The 17,467-nt window shown below is 40.0% G+C and overlaps 1 protein-coding gene across 9 annotated transcripts in view; it reads right to left on the bottom strand.

Annotated features, from left to right (window-relative positions):
* Positions 1-17,223, bottom strand: part of myocd (myocardin) — a 150,188-nt gene extending 132,965 nt beyond the window's left edge. For 7 of the 9 annotated variants that reach the window (XM_033612049.2, XM_033612054.2, XM_033612055.2 and 4 more), the window contains exon 1: positions 17,082-17,213. The gene's annotated coding sequence lies outside the window, so the exon portion shown is untranslated. Of the gene's footprint in view, positions 1-17,081 lie in introns of all 9 variants that reach the window. The other 2 variants (XM_033612052.2, XM_033612053.2) reach the window with 2 other exon arrangements.
* Positions 17,224-17,467: the final 244 nt, after the last annotated feature.

The following is a 17,467-nucleotide window of genomic DNA, read 5'->3' as shown; positions in this document are numbered from 1 at the left end:
TTTGCTCTGATTACTGCTTTGCACACTCTTGGCATTCTCTCCATGAGCTTCAAGAGGTAGTCACCTGAAATGGTTTTCCAACAGTCTTGAAGGAGTTCCCAGAGGTGTTTAGCACTTGTTGGCCCCTTTGCCTTCACTCTGCGGTCCAGCTCACCCCAAACCATCTCGATTGGGTTCAGGTCCGGTGACTGTGGAGGCCAGGTCATCTGCCGCAGCACTCCATCACTCTCCTTCTTGGTCAAATAGCCCTTACACAGCCTGGAGGTGTGTTTGGGGTCATTGTCCTGTTGAAAAATAAATGATCGTCCAACTAAACGCAAAGCGGATGGGATGGCATGTCGCTGCAGGATGCTGTGGTAGCCATGCTGGTTCAGTGTGCCTTCAATTTTGAATAAATCCCCAACAGTGTCACCAGCAAAACACCCCCACACCATCACACCTCCTCCTCCATGCTTCACAGTGGGAACCAGGCATGTGGAAACCATCCGTTCACCTTTTCTGCGTCTCACAAAGACACGGCGGTTGGAACCAAAGATCTCAAATTTGGACTCATCAGACCAAAGCACAGATTTCCACTGGTCTAATGTCCATTCCTTGTGTTTCTTGGCCCAAACAAATCTCTTCTGCTTGTTGCCTCTCCTTAGCAGTGGTTTCCTAGCAGCTATTTGACCATGAAGGCCTGATTCGCGCAGTCTCCTCTTAACAGTTGTTCTAGAGATGGGTCTGCTGCTAGAACTCTGTGTGACATTCATCTGGTCTCTGATCTGAGCTGCTGTTAACTTGCCATTTCTGAGGCTGGTGACTCGGATGAACTTATCCTCAGAAGCAGAGGTGACTCTTGGTCTTCCTTTCCTGGGTCGGTCCTCATGTGTGCCAGTTTCGTTGTAGCGCTTGATGGTTTTTGCGACTCCACTTGGGGACACATTTAAAGTTTTTGCAATTTTCCGGACTGACTGACCTTCATTTCTTAAAGTAATGATGGCCACTTGTTTTTCTTTAGTTAGCTGATTGGTTCTTGCCATAATATGAATTTTAACAGTTGTCCAATAGGGCTGTCGGCTGTGTATTAACCTGACTTCAGCACAACACAACTGACGGTCCCAACCCCATTGATAAAGCAAGAAATTCCACTAATTAACCCTGATAAGGCACACCTGTGAAGTGGAGACCATTTCAGGTGACTACCTCTTAAAGCTCATGGAGAGAATGCCAAGAGTGTGCAAAGCAGTAATCAGAGCAAAGGGTGGCTATTTTGAAGAAACTAGAATATATGTTTTCAGTTATTTCACCTTTTTTTGTTAAGTACATAACTCCACATGTGTTCATTCATAGTTTTGATGCCTTCAGTGAGAATCTACAATGTAAATAGTCATGAAAATAAAGAAAACGCATTGAATGAGAAGGTGTGTCCAAACTTTTGGCCTGTACTGTATGTTACTCCAGTAGCTGTAGTAGCTCTAGTGCTAACTCTAAGTGCTAACTAAATCTGTGCTTTGGTCTGATGAGTCCAAATTTGAGATCTTTGGTTCCAACCGCCGTGTCTTTGTGAGACGCAGAAAAGGTGAACGGATGGTTTCCACATGCCTGGTTCCCACTGTGAAGCATGGAGGAGGAGGTGTGATGGTGTGGGGGTGTTTTGCTGGTGACACTGTTGGGGATTTATTCAAAATTGAAGGCACACTGAACCAGCATGGCTACCACAGCATCCTGCAGCGACATGCCATCCCATCCGCTTTGCGTTTAGTTGGACGATCATTTATTTTTCAACAGGACAATGACCCCAAACACACCTCCAGGCTGTGTAAGGGCTATTTGACCAAGAAGGAGAGTGATGGAGTGCTGCGGCAGATGACCTGGCCTCCACAGTCACCGGACCTGAACCCAATCGAGATGGTTTGGGGTGAGCTGGACCGCAGAGTGAAGGCAAAGGGGCCAACAAGTGCTAAACACCTCTGGGAACTCCTTCAAGACTGTTGGAAAACCATTTCAGGTGACTACCTCTTGAAGCTCATGGAGAGAATGCCAAGAGTGTGCAAAGCAGTAATCAGAGCAAAGGGTGGCTATTTTGAAGAAACTAGAATATAAAACATGTTTTCAGTTATTTCACCTTTTTTTGTTAAGTACATAACTCCACATGTGTTCATTCATAGTTTTGATGCCTTCAGTGAGAATCTACAATGTAAATAGTCATGAAAATAAAGAAAACGCATTGAATGAGAAGGTGTGTCCAAACTTTTGGCCTGTACTGTATGTTACTCCAGTAGCTGTAGTAGCTCTAGTGCTAACTCCAGGAGCTAACGCTAACGTCCCTACTCTGCGTGAGCCGGAGCCATGAGCCGCGGGCTCACGGAGAAGAGTAGGGACGTTAGCGTGGCAGCCGACTAGTGCTAACGCTAACAGGAAAGCAGGGAAATAGCAAAACACAGCAGAGACTGAGAGTGAGTGAAAGACATCGCTAACTGCTAAACTAAGCCAAACTAAGTTGACTGTTTAGGTTTTATTTCCTCACCCCTGTGGCGAGTGAATCTGCCTGTAGTGAAACTGGGGCTAACCGGTGCTTCCTCCTCAGGCTCCACTTCACTCAGCTACCAGCACAGCCAGTTAGCCTCCGCTAGCTTCCCAGCTAACGTTAGCCCCGGCTCTCCGTTTGGATCCAACCGGAGCACCGAGCCCTGTTTTGTTATTCAGGTTAATGTGGGAAGAAGCAGCAGGTATATCGGGCAGCTGAGTGAAGTGGAGCCTGCGGAAGAAACACCGGGACCGTCTGGATGTAATAGTCTGTGGAGATGCTGCGGTGCTCGGCTGCACAGACGAGGCCAGTGGGGTGGGGGGGTGGAGAGCAGAGGTAGAGGGAGGAGTGGCTCATGACACACTTTGTTTTGGTCTACAGGCAGTGCACAGCAAACCTTTTCGCTTTTTGCCCCTTTAATTCATTTGATTTATTTTTAGCTACTTCAACTGGAACATCTCTGCAATTATCAAATATAATTTAATGTTGTACCGTACAGACATCTGTACTTTTTTAAAAATACAAATCAGCAAATGTTAGCATGCTGACGCCGCAGGCTAAGGTGGTGAATGTTTTAAATATTATCTGCTAATTAGCATGGTACCACTGAAATGTCTGCATGTTAGCCTGCTGACGAGAGCTTAAAGCACTGCTGTGACTGCATACTGTCTCAAAGAGTTGTAAGTGTGGCTGTAGACTTGTTAGCCTATAAAATGTTGAAAATAATGAGTCACTGATGTCCTAAGCATGCAGAGCAATCTCTTACTGCAACAGAAATAATGTAAATTACTTATAAGCAGGGCAGGAATTTCACGGGGGCCACGAGGGCCGTGGCAATTTGACCTTGTGCCCTTGAAAAAAATATCTTCCCCCAGTGACCTTGATGCCCTGCCTGCACTGCCCCAGATGCTTTTGCGATTTTCTCCCCTGCCTCTTTACTGTCAACACGGCTTCGACACCTGTATCTTTTGAGAAAAAAATGCATCTTTTGATGACATTCTGGATTCTTATTGGGCAACATCAAATGAGACGATGCGTACGGACAGCTATAACAACAATTTGACACCAATCTATCACCGGCCAACCAGGAGACTTCATCAAATATAAAATAAAAGCCTGCATACATCCACCATTGAAGACCTCCTCCTCATCAAGTCACAGGGTTGTGCTCCTGCAGATTATCAAAGCCAAGAATCTGTGGCAAGATGGTGGGCAACTGGCATCAATAAAAAGAGGCCAAACAGTCATCTATATGGTCCAAGGAACCCCGAAACATGCACCGCAAATCTCCCTGACTCCCCATCCCCATCCTCAAAAGAGTCATTGACTCTGATTAATCACATGACCTGAATTAAATGCATGAATGCTAGTCACTTTGCTAGTATATTTTTATAGTACCGTTAACAGTCAAACATTTTGATGCACTGTAGGCTCAATTTTTCATCAATCAAAAATCTATGTAGTACTTTTGTTGAGGACGGTCTGAAGATGCTCTTGCACATTTGGTGTCAATTGGGCAAAAATTGTGGGAGGAGATAGGTTTAATAGGTTTTACAGTTTTTGAAGTGAGTAATGGACTTCATAATTTCCTGTGTACAAAAGTTTCTTAAGTATTTGGGCTACATTTTGATGAAAGTTGCAAAACTGCAGCAGGTATAGTTGATTTGTTATGAATTTTCAAATTTTTAAAATTTAGACACTTGCTGTAGTGCGAGACTATTGACTTGTGTTTGCCGCTGAGCAAATCTGTTTTTTTTATATATTTCTGATATTTGCCAAACATCATCTACCAAGACTCCTTTTTTTCGTGAACATTAAAAATTTATTTAGCAAGAATTTGAAAGTATATGTTTACAGTACTGTTTACTGTCAAACATCTCGATGCACTGTAGGCTCAATTTTTGTTAAATCAAAAAATCTGTGTAGTATTTTTGCGGAGGACAGTCTGAAGATGCTCTGTGGCAAGTTTGGTGTCAATTGAGCAAAAATTGTGGGAGGAGATAGGTTTAATAAGTTTTACGGACTTCATAATTTGCAATAGGTTTAAATGTACAAACGTTTCTTCAGTATTGGGGCTACATTTTGGTTAAAGTTGTGAAGCTGTACCACATATGTTGATTTGTTATGAATTTTCAAGGTTTTAAACTTTAGATGCTTGCTGTAGCGCCACCATCAGGCCTATTTGCTTGGGTTTGCAGCTGAGACAATCTGGCATAGGACTGGACCTTTGTGCAAATAATTAAATGCATGAATGAATTAAAAGTGAAAAATGTCTTGTTTGCTTGAGCTTGTTTATTTATTAATTTCACAGATAGTTATACATCCTTAGTCCTTAAATTAAATTCATTATGGATGTGGACTTAAAATCATTGTTTTATTTTATGGCGTTGCTGCCCTGGCTTTTGGCCTTTGTGCCCTCAAAAATTGACAACACAAAAGGTCAAGTGGCCTTGCCTTGTATAAATTTGGGACAGACTTTAAACATTTTTTTACACATCAGAGTCTATTAACATAACCTATATGTGGAAAAAAAAGACTTGAGGCTACAATAGCCACTATTACTACACCCATGGATATGAGGAGTGGTCCAGGGATGTTTTTCTGTAGTCTGACGTGGAAGTTAGCATCATCCTGGTTCCCTTGTCAAAAAGCCAGTGGTATTTTTTCTTTGGATTTAGGATTATTGCAGAAAATTAGCTTTGTGTGAAAAGTTAATGATACTCCCACATTTTGTTCACCAAGATAATCTTCACAAATAAACACCACCTTTATGATTTTTGAAGCATAATGCAATCACCAGCAGTATTTTTACTGCTGGTGATTGCAGACTATCCAACATTAGTCTGTAAAGCAATTACACTACAGTCACTTAAATTAATGTTGCCACCACAACAGGGCTATAAAGCCTTGTTCAGCATGCTCTGTACAGTAGCCTCATTTAGCCACTTATTAGCAACCAGCTTTTTTAAGACACCTAAAAAGCTTTAACATTCATGAGTTGGGAATGTATTGACATATTTTATGTTGTTGAACATAACATGAAAGTCTCCAAGTGTTAACCACTGACCTAATCTCAAGCATTTAACCAAATACCTATTAAAAAAAAAACTTTGACACTAGGAAACCGGGAGTGCTAAAACGCTAACTCATTTGTGGGTTTTAAGACACATTCCTGCAGCACTCCTTAAAGAGAACTGGATACACAATGATGGGGAGGCCCTGTTCATATTAAAGTTGCTCAGTGGCACTGTTCTGACAAATAGACTCAGAATGACCTCAGAATGACCTACTAACACAAACTGCTCATTCATGGTGCGTTTAAGTGAAGAAAAAAAAACCCCCACCAAAACCATACCAGGTGACACAACCATACTTTTAACCACATTTATAGAGGTAGTAGCATATTCTGATGGATAATTCCTACCCTATATAATGGCCTACTCTACGTTTAACCATATTGTGATAGATATTTCTACCTGACAGGATGAGCTGCTCTAGTTTTACCAACATTTATAGAACTTGTAGTCCATTCTGATTCTTTCGCTACTGGTAGGTAATTCTGAGCGGCTAGCTCCATTTGTCAGAACAGCACATTAGGCAAAAAAGTTCAAGTTCCCTGATCATTTACATCAGGGGTCAGTGGAGCGAATTTAATGTATAATATTTGGCATTATGACATTACAGAACAAATTAGAGCTAGTAGCAACCCAGCTTGCTAACATTAGCTAGCATTTTTAGTGTTAAGCACTTAAGATCAGTTGCTGATTTATTTTTATCTCTTCGGGGACCAACGACTACACATTAAACTTACATGGCATGGTTTATTGCATGGCAAAGAACCTGATAAAACAAACTTCAACATGTCTTTATAAGTTTAGCATGTACAGCAGGTTGTAATCAAATTACTCCCTCTCTCCTCGTCCATCTTGATGTCCGTCCCATATAGTCCGTCCGTTCCTTTGGCGGAATGCATGTTGGGATATATACTTTTCATGGTGCATTGTGGGATACGTTTAGTCTACTATATAGGGTATAATAATTCCCACTATATATTTGGACAGCACTACAAAATGGTGGACTCACTATATAGTGGACTGTATGGTGAGTAATGATCCTTATTACTGATCGTCCCTTGTGATTCTGACAGTGTTATAAGATTGCAGTGCTAATTCAGTGCTCTTTCCTGACTGCTTGGTTCACAACATGATTTAGTATAAACAATAAGCCTCAAATTATTTGGTAATAATAATAATAGAGCAAAGTGTTTTGAACCAGCCAACTGACTGACACTGACATCCTTACTGTGTCATGTGCAAGTGCTTGCAGGTCTAAAAATGAATCAGATTAATTGTGTGAAATTATTGTTTCCAAACAATAACTGCACGGACATAGCTTCTCTGTTGAGATGAAATAATGCATTGTGAAACTAAACCTAAGGACCGCCAACATGGCCACCAGAGAGCGCATTTATTGCATTAAGTCCTTTACTGCCAGGCGCAGCAATTAGTTAATTATCTGGATCTCTCCATGACAGCCAGCCAAACCACAACCATTCAGATGTTCTAAACTGTGGCTACACGGGGCTACGAGCAGAAAAATCCTCTTAACATGTCCAAATCATACCTTTCATTAAACAAAGTTCAATAGCTTGTTTACATCAGGCTGGGGTGTCCACCAAACAAACAGAGAAGCAGATACATGTTTGTTTACCCTGAGTAAGTCACTGGTAGGGAATGCAAGCTGTGTGATGCTGCTGATATTCTGTTTGCGTAGGCCTATGTGTGTGTGGCCACAAATACGGACACGTGCAGCATATGATTGGCTGTATACATATGTGTATACATTGTTACTTAGGCCAAACAGTATTTACACCAACATATGTAAGCAATTGAGGGCCACTGTATGTAAACTCTGTATGAAAACCAATTTAGCACAGTAAATATGAAATGGTGAAATGTTTATGCAAATGTAATTAGCAAACTAATGGGCTTTCACATCAACAAATATTGATTGAGAACATCTGCTTGATGTGTGAGATCATTACATTCTTCAGGAGAGGTTGCATTACAACACCCAAAGTCTAATCAGGCACAGCTAGTCATGTTCTGCCAAGTCAGAATCAAAAAACAAAAGTTGTAGAAAATAATAGTTTGTCACTGTCTTTTCATAGAAACTCTAAATCTGATAAGTGAGATCAGTGTCTAAACTCAGGTTAACTCACTTTTCAATTAAAACCCATTGTATAAACACTGTGTTCCACTGTAAACATTGCATATGTATTTGCAGCATATGTGATAGTCATCAGTGTAGTCCACTTAACCGTGGCCAGATGGTTGAGCACATTCCTATGACTGTAAATTTTAAACACTTGCAATTACAAGTACAAGTGCATTAGAGTGGAAAGCCAATATCATATTGATCTACTTTTATGTTAAGAAAAGTCATAGCCATTAAATCGTTATGCCAAATATGCTTTTAGTCACTGTTAAAGCAGCCTCACTGTCAGGTTATGTCAAAATCACTGCAAAAGATACAGACACGTTTAAAGCAGGAAATACTGTTTGATTAAAAAGATAAATCTATTCAGAGAGATTTCAGGTGTAAGCATTTCACCACTGAATGGCATCTTGGTGCATGCACTTTGTCTTTTCAGAAAATGAGTGACATGCTATGAAGACTGTCCTCCCCCAACAACCCAGTTGCCAGAACAAATGTTGTCATTGTATGTTTCTGCAAACCACAGATGTGTTACATTTGTACATTTCATATGTAGTAAATAAGCTTTAAGGTAATTTTATGTTGTGCTGCTCTGGTTAACATACAGTATGTATAAAACATACAAGTGTAACATATCAGTGGTTTGCAGAAACATACAATGCCAACCTTTTTTTCTGGTGACGGGGCCGCCCAAATTCTCACCTCACGTTTCATGGTGTAGTTCATTCATTCATTCATTCATTCATTCATTCATTCATTCATTCATCACCCAGGAATGCTTATTCTGTTCAGGTTTGCAGGGGCCTTGAGCCTATCTCAGCTGACATTGAGCAAGGGAAGGGTACACCCTGGACAAGTCGTCAGACTATCACAGGGCTGACAAACAGAGGCTGACAACCATTCATGCTCACAATTACATCCACGAGCAAGTCACCATTTTACCTAATCTGCATGTCTTTGGATTGTGGGAGGAAGCCATAGAACTTGGAAAAATCATTTGCACTTACATCACTGAAATATTCCAAATAGTTTGAATTGTTTTTGAAGAATACTACCCACATGAACTGTTGACTGATCCATCATCCAAATCCATTTGCATGTCCCAGCTCTCCAGCTGCATGGGCTTCATTTCAATGTGTCAGGTTTATATTGTATGTCTTGTGATGATCAGTGGCTGGTTCTTGATAACAAACACACTGTTAGATTTATTCACAGACTTCTGAAGTCTTTAGACAAATCGTGTCTGTTCTTTGTTAGTGTGACTGATTCGAGAGTAAATGTAGCTGACTGTATTGATCTTTTCATATAAACTGCAGGCTCGCCCAATCTGTGTCATAAACCAAACAGGAATTCGTCTTCGACCACGCAACATTATTCCACATCCGAGCCTTTGAAGTCGGAGCGAACCGGTAGCGGATGCTTTGCACAGGTATGAATGTGAGGGTCAGGGAAAGCTGAGCACTCAATGAAAGGTGAAAAGGACTAGAAAGCATCTCGGTCTGAACATGGATTACGTCTCATGAACTCAATCCCTTTAAGCCATGTCACAAACCCACCAAAGTATTAGACAGATTGCACCTCAAGAATCCATAATGACATCTTTAAACCATTTTGCTCACAGCAGCAGAATAAACTCATTAAAGTTTGCAAAGGTGTTGCTTAACCTGCCAGATCTGTCGGTAACTCTACCTCCTATCTTTTTGATGCCTCATTCCAAATTTTTTTACTCCACACATCAAAATCTCATCTCTTCAATTGAAGGTCAGTGTCCATATTAGGCACCTACTGCTCATCCTGGGTATAAGTTGAGCTTTAATTACATGCTTTGACATATGGAAGATGAGAAACAAAAACACATATAGCATTTAGGATAAGCTGAAGACATACCTGTTAGGTTGTGGAATCTCTGAAAGCTCAGGTCAGACTCTGCTCTGTGCGGATTATCTCTAGTTTGATATCATTACTCTCCCTCACTTTCCTGACGCTGAACACCTAAATGTCCGTCTAGTCTGCAGTCTTCTTATTTCCTTGCTTTAGCAGCCCTGCTGTTCATCATGGGGATCATTCTTTTTCCCCCTGATGTTTTTACTTGACTGGGCAGGTGGCATTCTCTCATCTATACGGTTCATGCAAGGCATGTAAAGCAAATTTTCACTGATAACATGCTGACTCAGTAACAGATCTAAAGGCCTCCTCTCTTTTAACAGCCTTGTGGCTATTACACAGTACAATAATGCTACTGTGTGACTCCATCCTGCCAACATGCCAGAAGCACTCCCTGCTTTACATGGGACAACGCAATTCATTTCACTTTGAATTTACAATACGTACGAAAAAGTAGAAGTGAGATGTGGCTAATAGCACATGCATATACTCTTACAGCCCTGAATTTAAATAAGACATGTGAACAAACTTGACAGCAGCTCTCACAATACCATGTAGAGTAACAAAAGCACAAGCACCAGATCAAAACAGATGTTTTACATCTGGGCCGACTTCTGCATAATCTAAACACATTACTTATTATTGCAATTACTCGTGTCTTACAATGTAATTAGACATCATAGGAGAGCCATAGGCTGCATTTCAGCAACTCAAATTATGTAGGGTGTGTGTGCCAATTCAGTTTACTGGAACTCTAATTGGACACATGTGGTCAGATGTGTTCAAGTCCTAATTCATGAGCAAACCAGTAACATGCAGCTAGTCTGGGTGGCATTCAGCTGCATGTACAGTCAATGAGAGGTGAAACAAAGTGCGTGAAACACACCAAAGCCCAACATGACCACAGTTTAACTAACTAAATATAGATTATGCTCCCATATGCAATAAATCTTGGTACGCTCACTGCTAGTGGCTTCTAACCTTGCAGATTCTAGGCATTGACATACTTGTCATAGTAGAGTCATAGGGAGGTCTGTGGATTTTCCAGACTACCAGGGCTGTTTATTCTGAACAGACACTTTGTTGTTGATTCTTTTTTTCCCCTTTTTTTTAAACCATGCTAGGCTTCAGCAATGGCAATGTTGGTTGGTCAGTCCACTACTTTGATCTAGACTGATATTCGCAGTCTCCAGAGAATGAATTCCAATAACTTTGGTGATCCCCTACTTTTCATCTCTCAACACCAGCAGTGAGACTGTACTCTTCCATTACACAACCACATAGGTCATTTGTGCAAGCAAGAATTACGACCAAAATTGAATTTTCTTTTTTAATTATGACAGCAGCAATGGAGGAAGCCAGTGGACATAGTTTTAAGAACCACAAAGTCTGCATGGGGAGGCAGTCGGACTCAGGGTGAATGGACAAGTCAAAGAAACACAGGACTGTCACCCAAGAGACCAGTGTTTGTGTCTCGTGTGAACCCAAGAGTGAACCTCAACTTATTTTAACTACGTAACATAATTATCAGGGGATGTATGTCCCATGAACATATGTCATGTTTTGATGCAACTGCAGCTGTTTCACAAAATTAAATGTGTTTAAAACTAAAACTGTTAACGGTAATACAGTCTATGGCCTATTCTGTTGCTTCAGTATGAGGGCATGTTGATCACTTAGCACCAGTAGGGACGCTAATTTAGGAAACACTCCTGTGGAACACATTAGACGGTAACAAACTACTTACATGGTCCCATGGGTTGGAGGACTTGCTCTGGTTCAAAGTAAATATCTTAAAAAGCTAGATGGCTGATTGATGATTGATGGTTCCCCTCAGGATGAATTGTAATAACTTTGGTGATCCTTGACTGTATCTAGAACCACCATTAGGTCAAAGTTTAATTTTGTCCCACAGTTTGTGAATTAATGACATTCCCGTTAGCCTCAGCTGCACTTTCTTTTTAGTGCTAATTGCATGCTTAGCAGCAGACCACAGTAAGAGACCAACAAAAGTGGGTATGTTTGAACAAGAGATCAGGACATGTTCAGCCATGTTTGTAGTGAACAAACAGGATATTTTTTAACAAGAGTTCAGGACATGTTAGCCATGTTTGTTGTGACCAGACCAGGTATTTTTAACCATAATTCGGGACACATCAAGCTGTGTTTGTACTGACAACAGTGGGTATTTTTTAACAAGAGTTTAAGCATTTCCAGCTGTGGTTTTATCGAACGAACCAAGTGTTTTAAGTCAAAACATGTTGTTTTCCTAACGATAACCGAGTATTTTTTGTGCATAAACCTAACCACACATTAACCAGAATGTTGTGACAACAAAAGATTGAACATGGAAATGTTAAGTATCAACACATCCATTGCATATAAAATGTGCAAATGTGACACATTTGCATATAAAATGTGCAAATGTGACACATTCATGTTTGCAGGCACGTAGAACACCAACATTTATTCTAGTGATTGTGCTGCCAAGATCTCAAAACTGAAATGGATAGATTAGATATTAATAATTAGATAGATTAATTTAGATTCTTTTTCTTTTATTGTATTTTTGGTGAACTTGCCCTTTAAGAAAGAAGTTGGAAGACTATAATGTCTAAGTCTAAAATAGAGTACTGGCAAATGTTAAATTTCTGCATCTTATCTGCACACCAGTTTGTTCACCTATTACATCACAAATTTTGGCTTGATTATATTTTTCTGACAAAATTCTTTGGACTGACATCAAATTCGTAAACAATTCTTGTTATAGTGAGCAGTTTTTACATACAGTGTATTCATTTTATCATCCTCAGTGTCTAGACATCACAGTACTGACTACAGTTTTAACTATTCCCATTACCAATATATCAGTCCCATGTTGTTTGCATGTCCCTAATCATACAGAAACAGCAGTCCGGTTATGCTCATCTATACTTAAATATACAGCCTACAGTGAGCCACACACTGCCAGACTAATGCACATGACTTAAAAGAAAAAGGGAGGAAACATCAACACATGTGAGTGTTAAGTGTATATGAGTGTGTCTTGAGGGAAACCAAAGAGAGAGTGTTATCAGACTGAGATAACAGGACACACTATAGGGCTTTTTGGCACAGAGCAGCTGAGGCATTACACCGCTAGGTCAAAATACAATCCTTAACGTAAGGGCGCTGTCACACATTAACAGTGAAATAAACAAGATGCCAAATTTAGCAAGTCAATTAGCAGGTTAAGATGACCAACAGGCTGTGGACTATAGCAGCATAGCCCTTTAATGCCAGGTCATCCAATAGATACTGATTATCAAAACCAGTTTAGAGAACAGAGGCCTTTGAAATACGAGCACAGCACTCAACCTAAGCCCTAACAACTGACAGTATACCCAGTCTATTTAAATGATTTGTGTCCTGCCATTTGAATGATCTGCCGCCTAATGAAACTCGACACTGTGACTGCTGCATGCTTTTATCTACAGTAGGTCACAACCTGAGAGGAAAGAAGAACCTAGTGGCTGTTTCTCAAAAACTTTTAATTATTAGCTCAGAGACACTGGGCCCACATCACGTGTCTCCAACGTCCTCTCTGGGTTTCAGAAGAGAAACATTAAGCATAACATTGTTGTTGGGTTTTTTTTCAACTCAGAGGAATTCACAGACACTAAATCAAATAGACAAACCCCCTGGAGACTGCTTCAGCCATTGGGAGTCCCCACTGAAAACATGCAAGCAAGCACATAAAATGCTCACATAGACGGGTTTCTTATATACAAACATTGCTGGGTGCACACACATCCAGGGGGCAAAAGCGCTTTGGCTGCAGGTCACAAGACTGTAGTTAACAATTGTAATCAGTAGATTTCACATTATTTGTAAATTCTTGTTGACTCAATAATAAAGCGCTGTTTTAGAGTTACATCTGTTGTCTTTTATTTGCATATTAATACATCAGTATGAAAATTGTTAGCTAACAATAGTTGACCATTAGTAGCCCATAGTTATCATGTCGCTGAATGACATTTGGTGGGATTATCAAATAAATGTTTAGCTAACAGGAGCTAGCTGAATCACAAAAACTTTTATGGCTGACGTGTCCCATGAATTTCACTCAACTTAATTGGTCTTGGTTGTTGAGCCTATCTATCCACTCCTTAATTGATAATGGCTAATGTTACATTTAACATTACGAACATAAAACACATAACACACTAATATTCCACTATTATTCAGAATACGACAATATTCTAGTCATGTTAACAGCATATTCTGTTTGGATATTCCAAATTAGACTGTTTAAAACGTGAGATATGTGGGCATTATAAGAGTTTTAATAGTATTATTTGGGCATGTATGCAGAATACATTCAGTACATTACTGAGACACATGGCCTCTTGTCTGGTCACGGCCGACTCTGTGCAATGTCAAGGATACATTGAACACAAACCAACTCGCCAACACTTTGCAAAAATGGGGTAGAAATGCATGCCCAATAGAAAAGCCCATATTTCTGGAGAAACAAAGCAATTTTTAAACATTATGGAAATATCAACAGGTTTTTGGATATGCACAAATATCACAGTGCCAGGCTTTTCGAGAAGGTGGATGAAGGAATGAAAACGAGGCTGTGTTCACACAATCCAACAACACTATCACCACTAGGAAACTGTGAAAATATCCTGATGATACAAAGAAGCAAAATCACCAGTGGTTCCAGCCGTTCTAGTTTTCCATATTTTGAGGTGATAAATGACATGTTGGCGCATGGCTGTATGTAAATGGGATTAATAGTGGAATATTTTTATATATATTTTTTATTAGCCATGGTAACAGCTTGAGAGAAATATTGTCTTTCTTAGAACAAGGGCAAAAACTGGAATATTTTGTGCATGTAAACATGCTCAGTATCAGGAGTGGTTGTAACATTAGTGTCATTAGGCATACTAAGTCATAGTAAAAATGTTAATGACAGGGCTACTTTATGACCTGACACATACCGTACAAGCTTGCAACGGCTGTCTATCTGGCAGCTAGGTGGTGCTGTTCAGATTTTCACTGCCTTTATGTTCATCGGGACCCCAATCCACCCTTTCATAGACCAAATCTTCTTCTGTTTATAGCAAAGGCAAGTGCTCCCTTCATGATATTTAAACATTTTCCACCTGTCTTTAATGCAGTTGGTGCGTTTTACTGTACAACAACTCCTTGTCATCTCTGCTAGAAATGCTGTGAAGAGTGCCAATTTCTGCCCCCTAGTTGCGCGCATATCTCTGTGACAACTTTGCACAGAAACCTGTCTATACATACACCATGACAAAAACAAAAATAACACATGAAGAAAAAGAGATTACATCTAAATAAAAAAAAGTTACTTACAATGGAATATATGATTACATTTTTCTTTTCTTTTTTTATTGATGAATAAAAAGCTGGATGATATTGTGAAAGAAAACAAATTAACTTGTTTTATCCCCTGCAGTACCATGCCAACTGCCTCTCTGTCCCAATTCCACTTATCTGCCTCTCAAAGTCTTTTATTTCCTTCAAATATATATAAATGCTGCATTTTTTCCAGAATAACAAGGGAGGTTTGAAAATGACAAGATGTCCAAAGTGAATGATTACATTCAAGATTTATGATGACAACTATTCAGTTAACTTTTTACAGCCTCCTTGCCTGCATGTTCCTTGGATTGCCATAACAAAAGGAAGGGATACAACCAAGTGTGATGGCTCATTGTGCTTGTCAGGAACAGATGTATTGGTGTACCAAGACACATAATTTGGTTAATATTCAAGCCTCACTTAAACTAACCCAATCACAAGAATAAATGTTGGCATTGCATGTTTCTGCAAACCCAACAGGTTCTCACTCCCAACTCATCAAATATCGCTGTTTTGTCAGCTTTGATGTCTACTAGGTAATCGCATTACTGTTTTTGTTATCATGTGCCAGTGAGCATCTTTCATAGGAATAAACGGAGCCCCACCTTCAACATTGTTTTCAGTTCTCTTTATACATCCATCCTTCAAACCAAGGAAAACAATGGATGTATAATAATGGAGATTCCACTGGACAATGAAAATAGAGAGATTTGAACAACTAATATTACAGCTCTGTCCTCTTTGAGGGGCTCTGTTAACAGCCCTGTGTTCACTGACGGTACATCATGACTGTACGTCATCAATTATTTGCTGAATCTGTTTCCATTGCTATTAGTCGCATTTATCTTTTGTCAATGCACCACCTTTCCACCTAGCCCAAGTGTTAAAACTTGTTTCTAATATTTTAGACTTTTTGCATTTTCACTCAGGCGCAAATTTAAAAAAACAAATACATTGCAAATTTAAATTTCTATGTCATCAAGGCCAAATTAAACCAAAAGCGGGTGCCAGAAGTCCTGCTGCTCCCAACACTGCAGCCCTGCTGTCCAAAACTGTAATCTGGAGGAGAAAAACACACTCAAGTGCCTGTAACTGGCACTTTGCACCGTGGTTAATGCCTATAAATAGATCATCATCCTCTGTGGTGCTTTATCTGTAAAGTAACACACTGCTTACGCTTCCTTAATGTACAGTGCTTCAGTTATCAGTTACACCAAAGCTTTGGCCCGTTTCCTTTTCCTCTCGTCCACTTTGCTGACCTGCAAACGGCCGAAGCAAGTGAGAATTCTTTTATTCTAGAAAAGTCACACGGGTATTGTTTGTTGGGAGACTGCAGGCTGTGGAACCAGGACACTTCCTCACAGATCTTTTAAAACTCCAAAACGTAAACTGTATCATTACTCCAAATTGGGTTTTGCCTTATGCCCATAATAGTAAGTAAACAAGTTCCAAATCCACAAAAATATATGAAAACTTTGCGGCCTTAGCTCGCACTGCCATGCCGCAATCATGTTATTAATGGAAGAAACCAGATTGTTTGGATATCATATCCCCATGATAATTAAATCCAAATGTTTTGAAACGAAAGCTTATCCAGTACATGACTGTTGGCTGTATCACAGATGAATTGATTCAGTGTACGTAAATAAACACATGGATAAGAGGGTTTGTTCACGACTGTAAGCAAACACTAACCTTGTTTTTCTGTAAATCCATAGAGGCGAGTTATCGTGTTGTTATGACATCAGAATACCCTCATGGAGCATGAGTTAACCAAGACAAAAAAAAAAAAAAAAGAAAGACAATTGACTTCATCTCAGATGTAGGCCTCTAATATTGCATTTTCTACCAAACACAACACACGCCATGAGGTTTTTCAGAGGTCTTTTGGCTTGTCAATCTGTATTCATGCACAAATGAGAGACTCAAATAGCCATCATGTAATACAGACAAGCAGAGCTCTAAACCTCCACATCAGTCTCATACTTTCACTCAGCAACATATGCTGCTCGGGCAGCTGCTTTCCATAAACAGTAATTGGATTCACTTGTTTTAATTTACTTCACTACTGTAGGCTGTGCCCATAACTCACCTCAGATACGTGATTATTCAAACATTTTACGTCCAATTTCCTGCGCAGTAATTACCCAAAGGAGAGAGTGTCCTCACACCCACTGCCGCCTGCTCCCATATCCAACAACTGTGCAGCATGCAAAGCACACGGCCTGCCACCACACTGGTTTGCATAATGCAGATGTGACAGGGACTTCCTTCCTGCTGCTGGTCTCACTATCAATGGAAATAGCTGATTGTCTCTTGGAATATTGCTAAAGACACTTCCACTGCAAAAGTTCTACATATCTGCAAATGAGCTGAGTTTCTCATCAGGAGGACAGGATGGTGAATGATGTAAAACCTAGACAAGACAGCTGCCAGGCAACAGACAACAGCAGATCATTGTTCTAAAACAGCAAAAGT

This window comes from Epinephelus lanceolatus, chromosome 21, assembly GCF_041903045.1.
Source record: "Epinephelus lanceolatus isolate andai-2023 chromosome 21, ASM4190304v1, whole genome shotgun sequence".
Lineage (NCBI taxonomy): Eukaryota > Metazoa > Chordata > Actinopteri > Perciformes > Serranidae > Epinephelus > Epinephelus lanceolatus.
Note: the sequence above shows the minus strand (reverse complement) of the source record. Positions and strands in the feature narration are given on the sequence as shown.